Below are 21,011 nucleotides of genomic sequence, written 5' to 3' on the forward strand. Positions count from 1 at the left end.
GTGCGGGTTTATGGCTTTGCGCCGGCCTCTCCGCGCAACCACGCATGCGCAAAGCGGGGCCGGGGGCCGTACGAGCGAATGGCGGCGCGCAGGAGGTTGGGCCACTCGCGTGAGGACGCGCGCTTTGTTTTGTTGCTATTGGCTGCGGCGGCGTGGAGGGGACCAGTGCGCGCGGCGCTGGCCAATGCGGCGGTGCTGGAGGAGGAGGGGTGTGGCCGCGGGGAGAAGCGACGGGGAGGCGGTGCGCCCGCCATCTTGTGTGGGGCAGTGCTTTAACCCCTCGGTACCCGTGGCGTGGCAGACCGGGCGTTGTGGAGGCGCTGCCATCTTGGCAGCGTACAGACCGGCCGAGGAGGGCGAGGAGGAAAGGGCTGGGTCGGGGGAGCGTTGGGCTGCGGGGATGGCCCCGGCACCTGTTTTGGGTCGGGGAATGGGGGGGCGTGTCTGCCAACCCAGGGGATATCCTGAAGAAAATAGAATTTTCTTCCAAGTAATAACAATGAGCCTTGCAAAACAGAATTTAGCGGCCAGAGAAGAGAGCTGAGAGATACGGAAGCATTTGTTTTACAACTATATCCTTGAAGAAGAACTGAGAGACTGATAAAAGCGAACTGGGTGATTAAGTGTATAGTCAAGGAGAACAACTAATTGGGATGTTGATAAGGACTAAAACAAAAGTGTCCTTTAGGTGAACTATCCGTATTATAATACTAAAAATCACGCCCATAGGCCAGAATACCCTTTACTCAAATAAGCCCCTTACCCTCTGAGCATGCATGGTAAATTTAAAGGGAGGCATCCCTTTAAGTTGAAATGAGAAACTAACCAGTTGTTAACAGGGGGAGGTGACTATTAGCTGTAATTAACATATTTAACTGTATAAATGCCTTGTAGTTTCTTGGCATGGTGTGCTAACTTTGTGGAGTTGCCACCTAGCACCCATCTTTGCACAAAAGTGAATTGAATAAAATACCTCTGCCTTGTGTGGAGTTTGGCATTCACCGGGTGAACAAACCTGCTTTTTGGGCTAACACTGGGTCTTGTCGTAGCTGGTGTGGGGTCCTGGAAGTCTCCAGACCCTGCTGGGAGGTTGCCTTGATCAGGGGGGTCCCAGCAGCTGGCTGAGCTCAGTGGGACTGCGGGCACACGGGTGGGGAGCAGGGGAGGATAAAAGCAAGTTACTGAGGGGTGTTTGCGCCTTTGGTTCCAGTCCACCAAATGAAAATATTTGGTAAGTGAACCAGTTGCTTAACTCTGCTGCTGGCCCCTGCCATTTTCCTTTGCTGGTTGCAGCTATACCCAATGAAGTGTTAAATTAACTACTGCCTTTTTTATTCAAAGTGTGAAAATAAAAGAAATGTTTACATTGCCCTTAAAAGTTTCAGCGGCATTACTTTACAAGTGTTTGTGTTGTGGCTACATAAAGGCATTTTTCAGAGAGACAAAAATTAACCCACCCAGGGTGGTTTGCTGTCACTTCTTTTTATCACTACTTTAAGTAGTAGAAATAAACATAATATGCTCAAATAACTGTCAAAGCATTTCTAATCTTGTGGATATTATTAAAATTATTTCTTTAGTTGGGGGGGAGGATAGAAATTCAATTTGTCTTGGGGGGAATGCTCTGTTTATGTGACTTGGAGAACTGGTCAGATGCAGCATCCTCCAGAAGATTTTGATGTCCAGCATCTGCTTTGTACTTTTATAAAAAAGCTTTTAAATGTTTACATAGGTATGCCTACATCTGTGCCTGCATTTGAAGTTCACTGATTAGCCCATGAGTACTGCCTAACTACAGAGAGAAATAAGACAACTGATAATAACATTGTTGGGAACAGGGTGACAAATCTCCCAATAAAAACTGTATTTTATGTTTTAAAAAGAGAGATTTATCTCCTCTGGTAAGTTAATTGTAGTATTAAGTACAAGCTTTTCTTGCTTTTGGAATGCACAGTATTATAAGATGCTTGCAGATTAATTAATTTCATTTTACTGAATTATTTATATATAGGCACGAGCAAATGAATAGTGTTATGAAACACTTGTGGTGTTACAAATTGTATACAAGGAATACACCAAATAGAGAAGATGGGGCCCAGCATCACAATGATTGTATAAATTAGATGTTATTTTAAAAGATCATTTCCTCATAAAGTTTTCCTTCTTTAAATAAGTGTCTCCTAAATGGCCTCCTGTGTTCGCCTGCATGCTTTGAAAGTGTGGTAAACATTAATCAGCAATACAGAGATGGGATAGCAATCTCATAAACAATGAGCGGTGTTAAATAATCAGGTTTAGGGTTGGATAACAGGACTGTGTATGTCTGCTTGCCTGATATGGTTAGGAAATGATTGGGGTCTTGTGGTGATAAAGTTGCCATATGCTTCGCAGTCACAAGGAGCAAATGAGCTTGAGCCTTTTCCCAGCAATAATTCATTGAAATAGAAGAATTAGGAATCTGACCAGGACGTTGGTTTTTATTGGAAGTGGTCAGTAGCATTATCCTGCAACACCAAGGAAAGCAGCCCCTTCGCTCTGCGCAAGCTGCTGGAGCTTATTCCATCTGCTGTAGCGGTGTCTTTCATCTGGCAGAGAACATGGCACATGGTGGTTACTGACAGTGAGGCCTCGCTCCGGAAAAGAGAGCAGGGAAGTGCCATGGCTGACCCTGGAGACTAATGCAAAGAATCTACCAAAATTAAATTTAGGACCAATTGAAATCAGACTTTTGCATTATTCAGGCATATATAGGTGTGGTTTATGTCAGTGTGATTGGAAGTGCAGTGTTCTCTATTTTAGGAAGTGAAAGCAGAGGACGTGTAGTGAAGAGGTAACGCTGTTGTAATCTGTGTTATTCCCTATAAAGTGTTAGTAGCACTCAAAAGCTTTTAGTAGCAACAGGGAGTGATGGAAGAAGCTGGAAGCACATGACTGCATGCCTCTCAGAAGAGAAACTAGTAATATAATTTGCTTGTTAAATAAACCAAAAGGAATGGGAAATATGCCTTTCTTAAAGATCCGTGACTCTAAGGGGGCAATTCTGAAACATACCCGAGTTTCCTTGGGTTTGCTTTTATCTAGAACTGTAAGATACGCTTTCTGCAACATAGCAGCAAGTTCTGCCAGTGAGCCAGTAAGCTCAGTTCTTCCCAAACTTGTTAGGTGGCAGAAGCTCACAAGTGATGCTGATCTGACATCCCAGCAACTGGCCTGCAGCACTCCTCCTCCAGCACCGGTATAAGCTCCCTGGGGCTCCCCCAGCAGCTTCTGCAGTCTAAACCTGGACTGACTGTGCCTAGAGGTGAGGACAGCCCCCTTCCATGTTTGCTCGCACCTTGTTTGGCGTGACAGTGAAAGGGCTGACTGTCCTGGTGAACGGTGCTGTTGGCTGAGTTGCTGAATTATGCTTTTGTGTTGCGTAGTTGTGGTCGCATTTAGAGACTTCAGATGAACGACTGCATAGACAGGCAAACTGCAAATGGCTCCTCTGAGTGGGAGGAGATGAAGCTGGTCCAAAATGAACTATCTCATCCAGTTCTCTTCTCTGGGGATGTTTTTATCATCTTGAATGCGATGGGGATTTGGAGGTTTCCTCATATGGCTGGATAGGCTCAGGTGAGGTACAGAGACATCAGTCAGAGTTCAGAAAATAGCAAAGCAGTCAAAGACATAGACTTTGGAAAGCTGTGGGTATTCAGAAAATGTTTTCTAATTCTCGTTTAGCTTTTTATCCTTTTCTGATGCGATTGGCTCTTTGTTTTATTGGCTCTTCTCTTAAAGTATCTTTGTATCAGTTGAGCACTTTTACCAGCTCCTTCTCTGTCACATCCTCCCTGTTATCCTTCTTGGTGATTTAACTTGCTCTGTTATAGGTAAGTGTCCATACCTCATTCTTTCAAAATGCAATTTTAAGATAATGAACTCTTCTATTACATTGATTGGTGTAAGTACGGTTTATATGTAGTCTCTTGTTTTCATACATCTAATCTACCTTGAGTAAGATAACAGATATGAGAACAGGCAATTTTATGCAGATCAGAGATCATTGCTTCTTTACAAAACGTGTTCAGTGGGGCATCCTTCAGTTTATCTTAGATGTTTTGCTGTAACACATCATTATTTATGAAGACACAGACTAATATTCCATGTAGGTGCGTTGCTTACTCATTGGACCTATCACAGACTATTTACAGGCCCTCAGTATGTTTTGTTACTATGTTTCGTAATTCTGTTGCTATTGTAGGTGTGTTAGGTTTTAATTCGGTTATTTGGATATTAATTTTTCCAGCTATTAAATCCACAAAAGGGGAGACTTGGGATCTCTGAGAAGCCTGTAAAATGATTTTGTTCTACCTGTGATGTAAGCATGTTTGCATTCCTGGCAACTGAAAGTCAAACAAATTGTCTACTTGAGAAGTGGAGCTTCTAAAATCGTAGGCTGTTATGTTCCTAAGGGAATCTTAAAACACAGGCAGAGACTGGTTATGAAAAGGAAAGGAAAAATTTGTGTCACTGTTTAAACAATAGACTTCTTTCATGTGGAGGACCTAGATGTCTGTTAATTACCAGCTGGCTTGAGGGGTTTGGAGTCTAGCCCGATATGCTGAAACTCTTAACCATCCATTAGCTGGCATATCTTTCAAGGTCTGCATTTGGAGACTGGTAGTGTAATGGATTTCATCTTTATAGACTGTTTATGTAGTAGAAATGTTTTCATTTTTTAGCTATATTTCTGTCTTACAGCCTTAGTATTCATTGCCAACATAGATTCCAGACAGTTGCATGAACACAGAAAGAAAGGACTGGTTTAACTGTTAGATAATGCTGGACTAGGTCCAGCATGCGTTGTCTTTGCTGTGCCACAGCCCCACCACAATAGACTGATCGAGACCTAAAAGTGTGTCCTCTAATTTTGGGTGACTCAGATGAATTAATAAGATCTGAAAGCCTGTGATTACAGTTGCACTTGAAAGGGCCTGAGATCTCTGGAAACCGGGCGGTAGATGTATTTGATGAAAGGAGCCCAAAATAAATGGATGGCTAAAAGCCTTTTTGTCTTCATTTCTCCTTGTGAACATAACTATATATTTATCTGAATTAAATTTTCACTGGTATTTTCTGAAGTAAACCTAGTGGTTTTAGAGTGTTCTAACCCTTTTGATGTGGGTTTACATGCAGATTAAAGTATGCACACAAAGTATTTTCACTAAACGAAGCTGTAGCAGACACAGTTTCCAAGCAATCTTCAAGATTTAGTGAATTTTTGGTGTTCCCACTCTTAAGAGCTGTTCTGTGTAGTGCTTCTACAACTTCCTTTTGATTTGCCTTTTATTTTTTTAATCAAAGTGTAGAGGCAGCTCTCCTTGGGATGCCAGCTGATGTAAGGCTGATCGGTTAGTGCTGGTCTTGGTAGCAGCTGTACAAAGGTAAAGGACTGAGTTCCTGGCATAGAATTGGACCTGACCTAGCGAAAGCCATCAAAGGTATGCATATGGCAAAAAATTGAAGTCATTATTGTGTGTAGATGGAATAACCACCTTCAGATAAAACTGAAACCTGTAAGCTTTCGAATATATTAAAAGGAGGAATTTGACTACAAGCATAGAAAACATGGTGAATGCATGTCATGGTGTAGAGGCTTAACAATAGGGCTCTTAAAAATAATGTTCTGGACTAAATACCCCTTAGTCACAGCCTCCTGTGGGAAAACTGATTTAGCGGAAGGTTTTCCTGATCCATTCACTTGTGCTGCATCAGCAGTTGTTTTGGCCAAACTTTGTAGAGGTATGGAAATCTGGAATGCCTTATCCCTGGAAACATTCAAGGTCAGGTTGGATGGGGCTCTGAGCAACCTGATCTAGCTGAAGATGTCCCTGCTCATTGCAGGGGGTTGGGCTAGATGACCTCTAAAGGTCCCTTCCAACCCAAACCATTCTGTGATTCTGTGAAAGTGGCAGTAAGGTGTGGAGAACAGGAGCAAGGATGGGACGCAGTATTGTGCTATTAATATTTATTGCATTTGGTTTTGTTAATAAGCATTACGAAGGGTCGGGGAAGGCACAGTCCCCTGAATTTTTTAAATTGGCACTGGCAAAGACAGATAGTTCTGTTCTCCCTGTGCTTCTTAGCCCTCCACTGTTCATTTGTGTGATTGCTCAGGGAACTGGTTGGGGCTTGAAAAAAAAGAGGTTACTTATTTGGCTCAGCTAATTTTGTGTGAGTAACTTTCCCCATCTAATTTGCTGCGCAGCCACTTGGTATTTCTGTCCGGGTTATTGTGGATCATCTTCATCACATAGCAGAACTGTTCTAAGCCTGGATCTCACTCCATTCTCAGCTGTACAAGACTAAAAACCACTCCTGCTTTTTACAGACAGTGGAGCTGAATGGGTTTCGTTGGAGGGGTGACTGAATTTAACTTCATTATTATTTTTTCCTGCAAAATTCTTGAATGATTGGACCCAAAGAAGCTATGTTGAAAATCTGTGAGACATCCTTTCAGCAGCACTGATTAAGCCAAGTGAACTGTGGGCCCAAACCTTTGCAACTCTTTTTCATAAGTTACTCTAATATAGGAGTTTGGCACTCCTTTCATGGAAGTGGATACCTGTGCTATTTGTTACAAAGTAATACCAAAACCAATTACAGTGTGTGCAGACTGATGTCTTTAAAAAAAAGAAAAAAGCCTTAATAAGATTTGAGTGCTGCTAGACAAACAGATTTTATGTGTATCTGCCAAAAAAAAAGTACTGTCCACCAAATACCACTGGTTAGCTTAGTTTAGTGTACAGATACAGTTTCTGTCAAGTTTGTGATGAGCTAGTTAAGTGTGTTGTGGTTTGGTAGCGTAAGTTTTAAGCGAAGGATTATTTTTAAAATGAATTGATTTTGTTAATAAATTCATAGCAAGGTGCTACAACCCTTCCAATAGCAGATCGAGATGTGTGGTTGCAGCCTAGGTATAGAAATAAGAAGGGACAGGATCTTTTGGGTTTTTTTTGCCACCACATATTGTAGAAATCTTTTAAAATTCTTGCCCCCCTCCCCCCCCCCAAAAAAAAAAAAAAAAAAGAAGGGCGGATGGGTCCATCGGTGGATAGATATTTTCTTTTCTTTTGTTCTTTTATTATTGTAGCCTGGATTGTCCATTTCAGTAATGACTAATAAAGGTAGTTCCAAAAATTTCACACAAGTTACATTTAGTAAATCCCTCAACAGTTCCTCTCACTCCTCCAAAAGCTGCATTTTTAAGGGAAGTAAAAGGAGTTTGTTTTTTTCCAACTGTTAAATTTTCAGAGTGCCTGGCTGATCTGTCTCCCTTTGCAGTCACGCCATTCCTAGCACTCGTGCAAGGGAGGTGATGGCAGGCAAGGCACAACTTCCCTTTTTGGCAGCAAAGTAATCTCAGAGCAACTTAATCAATTGTGAAACAATATCTTTATATTATTTTACAGCATGAGTTTAAAAAAACCTTCTGATCTCTCAGTAATGTTTGAGCCTTGTGTTTTCTGTTGCAAGGGATGATAATTAAGATGGAAGAAAAGTGCTGCTGCATAATTGGATTCTGAAATGTGGGGACAGTTGAGTGACAACTGCTGGATTGGGTGAGCTTTGTTAAACACCCCATGTCAGTCGAGCACAAAGGCACTTGTACAAATTTATACGTACACATTTATTGCAGCAAAGAATGCAGTTCACTTGCTCTTAAGTGATGGAAGGAAATTGTGTGGGGCTTTCTAAGTAAGGGTACTGGGGATTACTAAATACAAAGAGATTAAAATAATACAGAAAGAGAGTTCACTTTCAGCATCCGTAGTGATCCTAGCAACATGTAACATTCAGCTCTTTGTTACGCCTTTTTTTATGTGTCAGCAGGGAGGCATGGCTGTATCAACTTTCCCTCCTCAGGTGTACCTTTTAATTGTGTACTCTCACTTTCTGCAGTTCATTGGCAGTCAAACAGCTGTCCTTCATTTCTGCAAATAAACAAAAGCCTACCAATTCATGGTGGTTGTTCATTACCTGTTGGTTTTGGGTACAGGAGAAGCCGTCTGCAATACACAATTTATTTGCTGTTACAAATAAGGCACCAAATTGAAATTTATAGGGTGAGGGCAGGATTGCAGGGTGGTTGTAGTAATCTGTTGAGGTAAATATTGTGTACATCATATACTCAATCTCTGGGAAAAGTGTGGGTTTGAGGTTTTTTGTTCTTTTTTGGTTGGGGTTTTTGTTGTTGGGGTTTCTTTGACAAATTGGTTAATGTATCTTAGCACATGAGCTAAGTAAGGCTGAACCTTCTGAACAGAAGCTTATTATATAGAAATTGTGTTGACTTTTGGCTCTACTCCTCCTCATCTGCAGGTCTTGTCTCTTACCTTGCAGTCTGTGTTCAGGTCTGTAACTGCCTGCAACATCTGTACTCCTCTATTGCAAGTATCGCACGCAGCCTTGGGCAAAATACGAGAGTAAAAGACACAGTGCTTTTGGTCAAAGGGATTTTGAATAAAGGCAGGTTTGAATGAAATCTGAGGTCAGATTGGCTTGGTAGTCTTTAGGATATGCGCGGTTTGGAGAAGGTTTTTTCCATCAAAAAAACTAACATCAATGTAAGGAGATACATGCCCCTGCAATTCATCTGTGTTCCACCCTCTTTTGTCAGGGAAAGGAAGATGTTGCCAGAGGATTTCCCAAGGTATGCACATGTTATTCTAGTTTCTTGGGCAGCAGTTCAATGCTAAGAAAACATGCACAGAGATGTTCCCTATTGTTTTTCCTCTCTCTTGCTGAACTCTCTGTACCCTGTAAACTGAGCATCTCCTCATCACCGTTCATAAGGTCATGGCAGAAGATGGCTGCAAAAGTGTGTGACGCTCCTGGCTTTGAGGATGGAAAACATGGGGGACTAATCAAATCTTCAGTTCTGCGTGATGTGATGTGGTGTTACATCACTAATAAATTTCTAACATAATTTACAAGAGTCTCTCTCAAAGTTGGGTGTGGGGGAAGTGTGTGAACATGTGGCTATCTAAAATGTGCAGAGCCACATACTAAAAGGTAGTTAAAGCAAAGGAAGAGTCCCATCTTGATTTAGAAGTGGTTGAGAGGGCAGCAGCCAATATATAGGAATAAGTAATTTTTTATAAAGATGATTAAAGAAAACTCTTCAGATTTTCTTTAGGATCTAGGGCTAATGAGAAGTTCTAAAAATACCAGGAACAAAAAGAACAGTGGCGTATGTCTGATGGCTGCACTAAAGTTGTCAACAACGATGCTGAAAAGACAAAACTGTTATGTACATCTGTAGTGAGAACGAAACTGAGTATTGCAAATAATCATATAAAGGTGAACAAATCCATCACATTGCAGCAATAAATAACGACTGAAAGAACATCTTTTTAAAATTTATGTTAGAAATGTATGGAGACTGAGGATTTTTTCAAAATGGCTAATCTAAAACTGTCCAAAATCATTGACAAGTAGAAAGTGCTATTCAATATGATTAATAGAAAAATGGGTATTATGAAAATACTAGTATATCAACTAGATTAAGGGTTTGATCTCATCTGTCTAAGAAAGTGATTTCTGAAAAAGTTACACTCAGTGAAGAATCATTGAATTAAGATAAAATTTTCTGATGTTCAGTCATTGGATGTTTGTTTGCAAAAAAAAAAAAAAAACCCAACCCCAAATGAACACACAGTTGGAAGAAAATGCAAAATCCTTCCTGACAGTTTAATCTAGGCCATGTAGAGTAGAATAATGATGAATGATGGCATGGCTTCATGTATTTGATTGAATTAAAGAGCACATTAGCTGACTCTTTTGAAAGATGGACTCAAATCTTTGGGAAGTTAATCACCATGAAAGAAGGCTGGATGCACCTTAAGGATGAGGAACACTATCCTAAAAAACAGCACTGCAAAGTATCAAGGTTCATGGGCAACAGTCAGTGGACAAGGCACTCTCTGTACATAAGTGGCAGTCAAGAGCTGGTAGTAGTTGAATACGCTGAACGCAGAATGGGAGATTTCCTCTCCAATATTATTGACTTCACTTTTGGAATATAATCAGGTTGATGGATTCACTTCAAGACATACTTTTAAATTGAAGTCAGTACTGGTTGTAGGTGTTGGAGAAACACCTATATACTTAATGTAGATAGTGAAGTGATTTGATCATGTACCTATCCATGAACAAAATGGAGAGCCTTCAAAGAGCATATATTTGAAAATACAGGAGTCACAGCAGCAAGCAGCAGTAAGTAAAAAGAACATGAACTTGCATAAAATGAAAAAAACAATTAAATGATAACTAGTTAACTACTGCACTAGCTCATTGATAGACTTCATAGATTCTCCAGGACTTGAAATTAATGTCAAGATCCAAGATCTTTTAAGAAACTACTCTTATTCAAGAGGCTGTTGAGCTATGTCAGACAATCATTCATCTTTGTGAGAACCAGAGTAGATCTTTGCAATTTTTAAGTTCCTTTGTTGGTAGTAACAACATTCATTTCTTGTTTTAAGAGGAGGAAAAAATCTATTTCAAACTTTTTTCCCAAATAAGGTCTTATTTTGTAAGTCTATAGGAAGCATCAGAGCTCTCTGCAGTTTAAGTTCTGTGTAAATTGTCACAGATCCTCGTTATGTGTTACTTCTAAACTTCCTAACCATGTCATCTGTATTCTTTTAAAATAGAAAAATGTAAAAATAGATAGTGAGGTTGTCAGGTTAAATGACAAGGAATTAAATAGCTTAGGTTTACATCTTTAGTTACTTGGCTAATATGCAGCTGTTTGGATACAGGTCTTTGTGTGCTGAAATCTTTCAATGGAAATTCTTGTGCTTGTGAAAGTAATTTCATCCTGTGATGACAGCTAGTAGAGACTGTCTTGCTGTGGTCATGGAAAGTTAAACTGATATGATTCTTACTAGGTGACCTTCTCACAGGATTCTGCCTGGTCTCAGAGAAAACAAGCCATTTCTTTTCCCTGGTACTTAGGTGGAGACTCCAAAATCAGCAATAATGCCAGACATAATTGTATGTCCTTATGAGGACTTCTGTTTTAAAATACATTTTTTTTTCGGGACTTTTCTCTCTCAATTCTGCTGTCAGGCCTACAGCTCTGACTCCTTGGGTTTGGGAATCTCTGCTTGATTTAGTAGATATGAAATTTTGTCTCCTTGTGATGTTAGGCTTGGACATGACATTGAGGAATGTCCTATGAGAGAGATAATTTAGGTCTTCAACACATATTTGATATTAGAAAATGTGTTCTGCTGGTGTTCAGACTCAGCTTCTGACTGTGATACAAGCATTATATTTTTTTGCAAAGATACTGAGTAACTTCTCATATCTGGGCTTATCCAGCTGGAGACTCCTTTTTCATTTGTGAGGGGGTACACCTCACTCACTCTCTGTGCTAATTATGACCTTTTTTTTTTTTATTTAATTGGACAGTCCTTTACCCTTCAGAAGTGTAGATTTTGATAGCAGAAAAAGTTGTTTTATGAACGCACACTGAAAAAAACACACACAGGAGAAAAATTATCAGTTGCTTCCGTAGGAGGAGAGCAGATATGTAAACTACAATTAGCATGAGAAAACTGTCACTTCTTAAAATATTTCCAGAGGGTGTGACAATGCTTGTAAGTAGAGATCTATGCGCCGTGTAATAAAGGAGCTGTCAGACTTCATTGAGCGATGTGTAAAGGAGTGATGTTTGCCAAGATGATTGCCATCAGTATATTTGACCCGATATAACCTATATATATAGAGCTTGCCATTAATATCACGTGGTGAGTAATTTTCTTCCAGGTATCCAGAGCCTGTCAGGGATCTTCACTGTTGAGGCTGCCCAGGAGCAGAGTTGAATCAAAGCACACCCAGGTGCCCCAGCCGAGCTCCCTCCAAAACAGAGATCATCCTGAAGACAAGCACAGTGCTGCATGTTGGTCCTTGTTCAGGACAGGCTTCCTGTGCTAAAAAACACCAGCCTGCAGCCATGCCTGCTCCCATTTAAGGAATGACCCTGGTTTATTAATTAAAACAAATGGAACTTAGACCTTAATTGGACACTTTGTGGTTGTGTGTATCTGATATAATAATGAATTTGTAGTGTCAGTTGTTGGGCAACACAGATGGGGAGAACAGCGGATGGCTTTTAGCAGGTTGGGAAGGTACATGGTTAGGTTTTCCCCAGTGGGGAGCAACAGTACTGGACTTCACAGAATACCAGACAGGTTAATTGGCTCAATATAGTCAACTTTTGGCGAGGATGGACTACATGGAGTACGTACTACTACTGCATGCCTTAGAGAGGCACTGGAGGCTCCATCCTGGGACCAGAATATGTGGCTAAAACCTCTGAGAGGGGGTTTGTGCAAAGGGGACCGTTCATCACATAACAGGAAGGGTGACCCTGTTATAGTCATGTTATGGCCCTTACTATGGGACAGGAAGTACAAGCATCCACTGTTGCGTGATTGACCATGTATCTGTCATATGAAGGCAAATATATTACAATCTGACAAGTGATGAATATACTTAATTGTTTGTCAGGCAGAAGAACTTTGACGTACTTCTGAAGACAATGTCTGCACTTGCAAATTGAGCTCTTGAATTATCAAGGTTGCCTATCCTGATCCAATATTTTAAACTAACGTTACTGCAAGCCAGAAACTGGTAAAGAGCAAGAATGTGAGAAGATCTGGGTTCTCTCTCTCCAGGTGAACAGTGTGGACTGCTGGAGATTTTCTTGTGTGACATTAGGCAAGTCAGTTTAGAGCAACTCTTGCTTAAAAATAACAGCTGTTTTTAAATAATTGTGATAATGCCTTGGTTTCATTATCTGACACTGGAAAAGCCCGTAATTCTTCATCCGAAAGCAGCAGTTTAGACTCTTTTAGCCTAATACTATTCTATTTTTGGTTCAACCCTTCTGCTTTAGTAGGTTTCTAAACTTGCAAGAGACTCAGAAGTTTGTTCTGTCTGTGGGTATGGTTTCTGGGGACATACATCACACAAACTGCAAGACCGTTATTCTGATCTGCAAGAAAAGGACACACAAAGCTGAGTACGGCCCAGTAGGCTTGTTTGGGTTCCATCACTATAGTGTCAAAGCACCTTATGGTCTTGAATGCCTTTGTTTTCCCATGGGGAGACTGAGTGGCTTTTCCAAGAACACGCAGAAATATGTGACAGGAATATGAACTGACTCTTGGTTTCCTGGGTCTGAACTCATTTCTTCATCAGTACAACACCCTACCTGTGTATGGGACATTCTGGTTGTAGTTATTCTCTTGTCTGTAGCAATCATTTGAGAAGTACAATGGTTCTGTGGGTAAATCCTGGCCTTTGCTGCCCTGAAAAAGTAACTAACTGGGATGCAGTAAGTCATTGATGGCACTGATTTCTTGTTTGCCCTCTCATCTAGAGAGAATAGCATTCTCTGAGTTCTCTTGACTGCTCAGTCTTGAGAATCAGAAGCAATCCAAGCAACCTGTTGTATCAAAGTACTGCAGATACGATTCAAAGTCTCCCAAGAAAAGGAATAGTTGATCTTTTAGGATCTTTCAAGTGAATGAGTGTGGAACCATTTGTAGCCATTTACCACGGTGATTTTGGATGACACTTCAGCAAACCTCTAAAGCGCTGATTGCCAGAAACTGGAAAAGTAGGATGGTCCTTCTTCTGATACATATTTCTTATATACTTTGCACTTGGCAGCAGCTACAATTGGAGGTGGGATTTGCTGGAGTGTGTCCAAAGAAGGGCAACAAAGCTGGAGAAGGGTCTAGAGAGCAAGTCTTATGAGGAGAGGTTGAGGGAGCTGAGGTTGTTTAGTCTTGAGAAGAGGAGGCTGAGGGGAGACCTTATTGCTCTCTACAACCACCTCAAAGGAGGCTGTAGCGAGGTGGGTGTTGGTCTCTTCTCCCAAGTTATTAGTGACAGAAGGAGATGGAGCGGCTTCAAGCTACATCAGGGGAGGCTTAGGTTGGAGATTAAGAAAAAATTCTTCACTGAAAGAGTGGTCAGGCATTGGAACAGGCTGCTCAGAGAGGTGGTAGAGTCCCCATCCCTGGAGGTATTTAAAAGATGTGTAGAAGTGGCACTTGGCAGAGCATGGTTTAGGAGACATGGTGGTGTTGGGTTGATGGTTGGACCTGATGATTCTAGAGGTCTTTTCCAACCTTAATGATTCTATGATTCTATGATCCGGAATGACATCAGAGTGCACATCTTTGCATGTTTGCTTGGTGCCATCTCAATTTCCTCACACTAAAATGGATGTTATAGTGTGTGCCTGTGTTTCAAATTAAGCTTAATTTTGTTTGTTTGCAAGTCATCTTGAGAGCATGTGATGAAAAATGCCTTAGATTTATATAGGAGTGGTCCATAGAGGAAAAGTCATAGTCCATTGTTTTTTATTTTCCCAAGCTGCCTTATCCCTTCTTAAAGAAAGAGCCAAACACTATAAAGAATTATTGTAATCAAAAGACAGTTGATCTGCCTAATTTTTTCATTGCACATCACCATTAGTGAGATGAATATGCACTAATACAGCTTTCAGTTTCAAGCACTATTAGGAAGTTGAGAGTTCTGGTTAGGGATGCTCCATTGTCTTTCACCACCAGGGAGGTTGTAGGGAACATATAACTTGCAGTACCCCACACTGTCTTAATAACTTGTGCCTAACATTAAGAAAATTGCTTGCCGAACTTGTGTGGAAACCAGCAACTAAATTCAATATTAGTAAGAAGGCTGAACAGTACTAATATTGTTTGAATATATCAGAAATGGGAGATGGCAGATAAATGCTCCTATACACATGAAAGAATTTTGCAATCTAATGAAGAAAAGTGCTAGCAGCGATGCAAGGACTATCTTCCAGCATACTAGACAGCAAGGTCTTATTTGGCCATGTATAACTTTCATTTGTTGCTACTGTAAATAACTTTTTTAGTGTGCTGTGATACAAACTGTAAGATTGTGCCTCTCATGGTACATGTGTGATAAGAGGTTACATTTTAGATCTTCATCAAAGCTCTTTTTTTTGTTCCTTCTGAAACGAACTTTCCTTTTCACATTTTTAATTCTATGAATGGACCTTAAAACAAGCAAACATGGCCACTGAAGTGGTTGGCTATACAAAGCTGGGGCAGTAGCAGTTTGGAGGGGTGAAGGCTTTAATTAAGTTAAAAATGCCCGCTGAGCTCTTCAGGGAGTTACTGATTTTGCAGGACGAGTTTCTGTTTGCATACATCCACAGGTAAAATGCATGATGTTGTCATGAGTTCACTGCTTCTCCACTCATAAAAGTGGGAGTGCAGGTATGGTTCTTAATTGTGTTTTATGTTGAGACACAGTAGATAAGTGTTGCCATTCACATTTTGTAAGTGGCCCGTTAGAGCAGGCATAAAATTTTAATCTGTTTTATTTTTCAGCTGTTGGGCTTTAGTAACCTCCTGTTTAGATGTAATCCCTGTTTGGGTGGGAACATGCAGGGAAAGGGATTCATTTTAGCTGACTTTGCCTAAGGATGGAGCTGATGGATACCTTTAAAATGAGTAAAATTTTAAATCTGCTGGCCAATATGTAAAGTATTTAATACGTGAAGGATTCTGGTAGAAAGGCTGGTGTCAGCATGCGATTACTGGAGTGACATACATGTGAATAATATGTTCAGTAAAAACCCCTGAGCAGTTTGTAAGAGTTAGTGCAGGTCTTAAAAAAAAAAAAAAATCTTCGCAGTTGTTTATATTTGCATTAAATAAAACAGGAAGAAAAAGGCAGCATGTGCTTGAGAGCACTAGAGGGAGCCAGGAGGAAAAAGAGGGGACAACCGTTGAAGACATGTTTGCATTTTTAGGAATAGCTTATACAAAGCATCCATTTAAATCCTCCTGCTTACTTCAGCTAAAATGCAGCCACAGGTCAGCTGCTGCCTCTGGCTGCTCTCTGTTCCTGCATGCTTCACTAAAGAATTTTCACTTTTCTATTCCTGAGAGAGGCCAGAAGCTTTTAAAATGGCTGTAGGGAAAACCACTTGCCCCTCTGTAGACCATACCCCCTTTTTTGCCTTGTTTTGTATTTGGATGAGCAGCCAAAGGTAAATTTGCCTTTCAGTGCCAGTGGGTTTTTTTGGGGGAATCCATGTATAGGCTCAGTTCTGAGTTCGTCTCCCTCTGAGATTATATAGGGGAGAAAGCAAGAGGGGGTGTTTGTTTTGGGGAATTTATTGGATGAAGAAGAGTTTTAATGGCATTAATTTGGAGTGGCCACATTGCTCTTGCGGGGGATCTGTGGAAAATTAGTATCTGCAAGCTTGCAGAATAGCATCCAAGCACAAACTTACTGTAAAGTCCCTCCTCTTATTTTATGAGGTTTTAGAAGTGTTGTTGGGCACTTTTTATATTGCTTTGTCATAAATCTAAGTGCCTTGAGTTGAAGTGTAACAGCTTTACAATGTAGATAATAGAAGTAATTTGTTTTTAATTCCCCTCCACCCCAGTAAACTGCCATAATGTTGATCTCTTGGGATCTGTAAGAGTAGGATGAAATCCTGGGTGGGGGTGGTTCTTTAGTTTTCAGGTTTTGGATTTTGGAGGGTGGGGGAATCTTTTTAGTATTCTAAAGTTTCTTTTCTTGTTATCCAGTATTACACAACTAAACCTGTTGCTGCAGAGAACTGAATTTTGATGGCTTGGGGCCTTGGCATTGAGCAATCTAGGGGGAGGAAGGATGTATTACTAATTATTAATTATTATTATTATTATCATTATCATTATTATCAGCTGAGGCTGCTTCAGGCTTTGGAATGCTGGAGTTCATCTCGGAGGAGGTAGACAGACTGGAAGTGGGTGATTAGATGAGCAGAATTAATACATATATATACACACACATACTGTGTGTTCATCATCTGCTTCTGTAATTTATTGGTACCGCAGTCATTGTTCAAGTTCTCTAAATTCTCTTTTCCACTTTAGAAAATAAATGGAAAGGGCAGGAATAATGGACTGGGGTTTTCTTCCTTTGGTCTTTATTAGATGGAATAATTTTAAGTTACAAAAGCAAGGACAAACATTTCTCAAAAGTACTCTAACCATGCTTTAGCCTGAGGACTCTGCTCACTTTAACGGAAACAAATATAATGGAATTTAAATATGTGGAGGCTGGAGTCCTTTAGCAGCGCACAGGGATTTGGTTTTTTTTCTGTGTACTTTGAGACTCTAAAGAACCGTTGGCTATTTATAATTACATCATTCCAGATTTGAGATGGCTACAAATTAAGAATTAAAAAAAATATTTCTTTTGAAATATTTAATAACCTTTTGGCAACAAAAAAGCCAAACAGGTAAGAGCACTAAGTAATTACAACTTAATTCCTGTTGGATGGTTCGGGGCCTTTTCCTGTCATCTGAGAATTAGCTGCACTGATGATGAAACAGCGTTAGAATAGCAGATGATTTTTTTTCCCCTGCTTCTTTTGGTACTCTGCTTTGCACTGTTTCTCCTGCTGCAATGCAGGGATGGGGGTAGGCATGTTTCTTGCTTTCCTGGTGTGTAGAGGGCTCCTGTTAAAGCCCAAAAGTATTTCCTCAGGTAGAGGACTGGCAGAATTGAACTGTAAACTGACTCCATATTAAATTTATTCCACAGAACCAGGAAAACAGGCATAGTAATTTTCTAGATAAATTTCTTATGCTTCCAAAGGGCTGCTTACTCAGAAAATTCTGTGAATACTTCACGGAACTCAGTGATACACAGATTATCCAGTGGGGCTCCTAAGTGTACAATTAACACAGCTTTTTTTGTGATTATCCAGTCTTTTTTTTGTGATTATTCAAGTGCAGGGTAGCACCCACCAATGTTGAACTCTACGGGGCAATAGAGTGGTGTCTTTTTACCTGCTGAAGTGGTGGTGGATGCAATATCAAAAGGATATAATTTCCTTTGGAAGACTTAGAGGGGAAAAAAGTTATTCTCTTAGAAACACACAGTGGAAATTAATGACATGGCATACTTAGATTTTTTTTGTGTTGCCTTAGGAAAAAGCCGGTACCTTCAGTAGTAGCCCAAGGGCAGAGTTTTTATCGTTTGACTTTCGCTATGAGGTTTACCCAAAGGCCACGGTATCCGATAAAAAAGAAAGGGCCAACCCCAGAGTGGGTGTAAGGTGCTGCAGGGTGCAGTGCCTCTTCCCTCTCCCCACTGAGCTGGGGCAGAGCAAGGCACCTAAGAAATGATGCCCGGTGACAGATTTTCCTCCCCAAGTCCTACATGTCACGAAAAGTCAGACTGTGCTGGTTGTCCACATGCCCGCTAAGCTTTGTAGAGGAAGATGCCACTTTGGAGGGCAGCTCATCCTGCTCCGAGCTTGGCGTCCACAGCGTCCCTCACAGAGCTCTCTCTGGAGGTGGCCTAGAGAGGAAACCTTGCCGGGGGTGTCTAACCTGAAGCCTTTAACTCTGTGCTGGAGGAATATTTCACTATGGGTTTGGAGCAGAAATTGCCACTTGGTGTCACTTGTTGCAGCGCTTTTGGGTGCAGCAGCAGCAGCACTAGTGCCTGTTCCCAGTACTGTTCAGGGCAGCCCAAAACCATGGGGCTGAGGTATCCTCATGATCTGTTAGGTAAAGCTAAGCACAAATGGTGGCGTGCTTTACAGGGAAGTCAAGAGAAAAAATCTGCTGACCTGAGGTCATCTCGGCACCTCCCGTGCAAGCACTGGAGCAAATGCAGGGAGGTTAAGGGAGTGGGGACGAATTCTGCCTCTCTGAGCTGGGGAGGGATGGGCAAGTTGCTGATTCTTGGCTCTTCAAAGTGATGATTTGGGATACTCATTTGCCTTGGTTAGGAGCTGGGATCGCTAGCAAAGGATGTTAGCACTTTAAAAGGTGGCTGTTTCTTCTGTATTCCTCAGAAATGAGGTTCCTTATGCTTTTTTGGTTGCCTTTAATGTAGGGCTGTGAATAACTACTGCAGGTGAGCCCTAAATCAAGATCTGATGCAACTGTATTGCTGGCATGTGGTAGGTGCTGAGATTAGCTCTCCAAGCAAATGTAGCATACAGAATTATTTTTAATAATGTAGGACTTTGTCTGGGCTTTGCCCTGAGGAAGAGGGGACAGGAGGTGAAATCTTCCCCTGAGCTGGTGAGCTCAACATAAATACATGCTGGGCTCTCATCCCTGCTGGGGCTCAGCTGAGATCCAGGTGAGGATGAGATTTAAATCCTGCAGTGCCCACGGTGGCTGGTAAAGCATCCTCCTTTCCTTGCTCTCAATGTCTGTAAGACAGCCGGGGGTGGGGAAAGGCACTCACCGTTCCCTTTGGGAATATGTGACGCTTGCTAAGCAATAACTGCCAAGAGAGAAAAGTGAACCATTAAAAATTCCTTTAATTGCATTTTGCTGTATTTGTGTGCTTGATAATATCTGGTAGTACTTGTTTCACAATATTTTGTCTGATTTTTTTTTTTTCCCCCATCACATTAGCCTTTGAAAAAATACTTTAGGCTAACATTTTTCTTCAGTGGGATTTAAATTTTGCTTAGAGTGTACTGCAGGGGTTCCCCCCCCCCCCGTCTTACTATGGAAAAGTATTCAGATCTTTGTTATATAGTCGGGCAGGAAGCAGCTTAACTTTGGCTTCTCTGGGCAGCGCTTTGCTGAAAGATGTGGGGTGTGAGCATGTTGATTTTATTATTATCTTGTAACAACAACCTGCTGTTGGGCTCCCTTATTTGCATTCTCAGCAGGACAGCAAGGTGAATAATTTAATTCCAGCAGCCTCCGCCACGTGATGGTGCAAGGACCCCTGAGCGATGCCTCCCCAGCACCGACAGACTTCGGAGGAGAATGGAAACTTACAGGAGTGATGCGAAATCATTGCATCTCCTCCCTTAACCCTGGAGAAATCTCTCGGCGGAGCGATCGCTTCTTCCTTTGCTATTTCACGCGTTCCTCTGACGTGGAGTTTGGGGGTGTGTGAGCCTGCGAGGGAGTGGGAAGCGGGGAGGGCAGTGGGGGAAACATGCACACCCAGTCGGGGAGCTAGTCGGAGCAGCGAGGAGCTGGAGCGAGGCTGGGAGTCCGGCCGCAGGCAGCGGGGAGTGGAAATTTACAGCTGCTTGTGAGCGCCTGTGCATGTTGAAGCGATCTTTTCTGCTAACGCTTTTCCAGAGGCTGACAGTCGCTCGGCAGAGGAAGAGCGGGAGGCCGAGTCGCAAGATCCCTTGTCTCTGCCACGTGTCGGTAATCAGTGGGGGGGGGAAAAGCGGAATTAAATGGAAGATAACTGAAGGCGGCCGCTGTCGGCGTGGGCTGCGGGGAGGTGGCAGAGCTGTCTTCAGCACCTGGCCATGGGGCTGCGCAGGGCTGCCTAGGAGCCCCCACCCTTCCGTACGCAGTAAGTGTCAGCCGAGATGATGTCCTCCGAGTGACGGAAAGTTAAGTGATTTAATAAAACTTTTCTTTCTTCCAGTTAGCACCAGCCTTTTTGTAATAAACCGCTTGCCTGCTTGTTCTCAATAGTCACGCTGTTAGCTTTTTATAGCTTTGTAAACTGTGTTAACCAGGAGTGGCTTTTTAAAGCAGGCAACCCTAAACAATGCTCCTCCTGTTACATAAGGCGCTGGCTCCGCGACCAAGCGCTCCGTGTCCATGGAATATCTCTGGAAATGGCTTTATTTACAGTGCGGTTTCCAAAAATAAAATATCTGCAATATATCATTTCTCTTGCTCCTCTCCGCTGACTGCCTGCAGCTGCGGACTGGCTCTTGAGATGCAGAGGAATAAGAGCATGGCCATTTGCATAAGACATTGGGAAACGGTTAGAGATGAAGGGAAGATGAGTGTGCGTGTGAACTGTCACAGGAAACGGCGTATGTAAATTAACCATCTCGTTATTTATAGTCAATAGGTCTCAGCAACCTGAAATGCTAATTCTGTGGAATGGGCTATTCGTGAAGTCATTATCAGGCAGAACTTTCATTGAGCTTGAGG

General features: G+C 41.7%; 1 protein-coding gene across 10 annotated transcripts in view; it reads left to right on the forward strand.

The window, feature by feature from the left end:
• The first annotated feature begins 14 nt into the window (after positions 1 to 14).
• Positions 15 to 21,011, forward strand: part of CAB39L (calcium binding protein 39 like) — a 66,873-nt gene continuing 45,876 nt past the window's right edge. The window contains exons 1-2 of one of the 10 annotated variants that reach the window (XM_075086701.1): positions 19,753 to 19,990; positions 20,190 to 20,415. The gene's annotated coding sequence lies outside the window, so the exon portion shown is untranslated. The other 9 variants (XM_075086667.1, XM_075086684.1, XM_075086710.1 and 6 more) reach the window with 9 other exon arrangements.

This window comes from Phalacrocorax aristotelis, chromosome 1 (assembly GCF_949628215.1).
Source record: "Phalacrocorax aristotelis chromosome 1, bGulAri2.1, whole genome shotgun sequence".
NCBI lineage: Eukaryota > Metazoa > Chordata > Aves > Suliformes > Phalacrocoracidae > Phalacrocorax > Phalacrocorax aristotelis.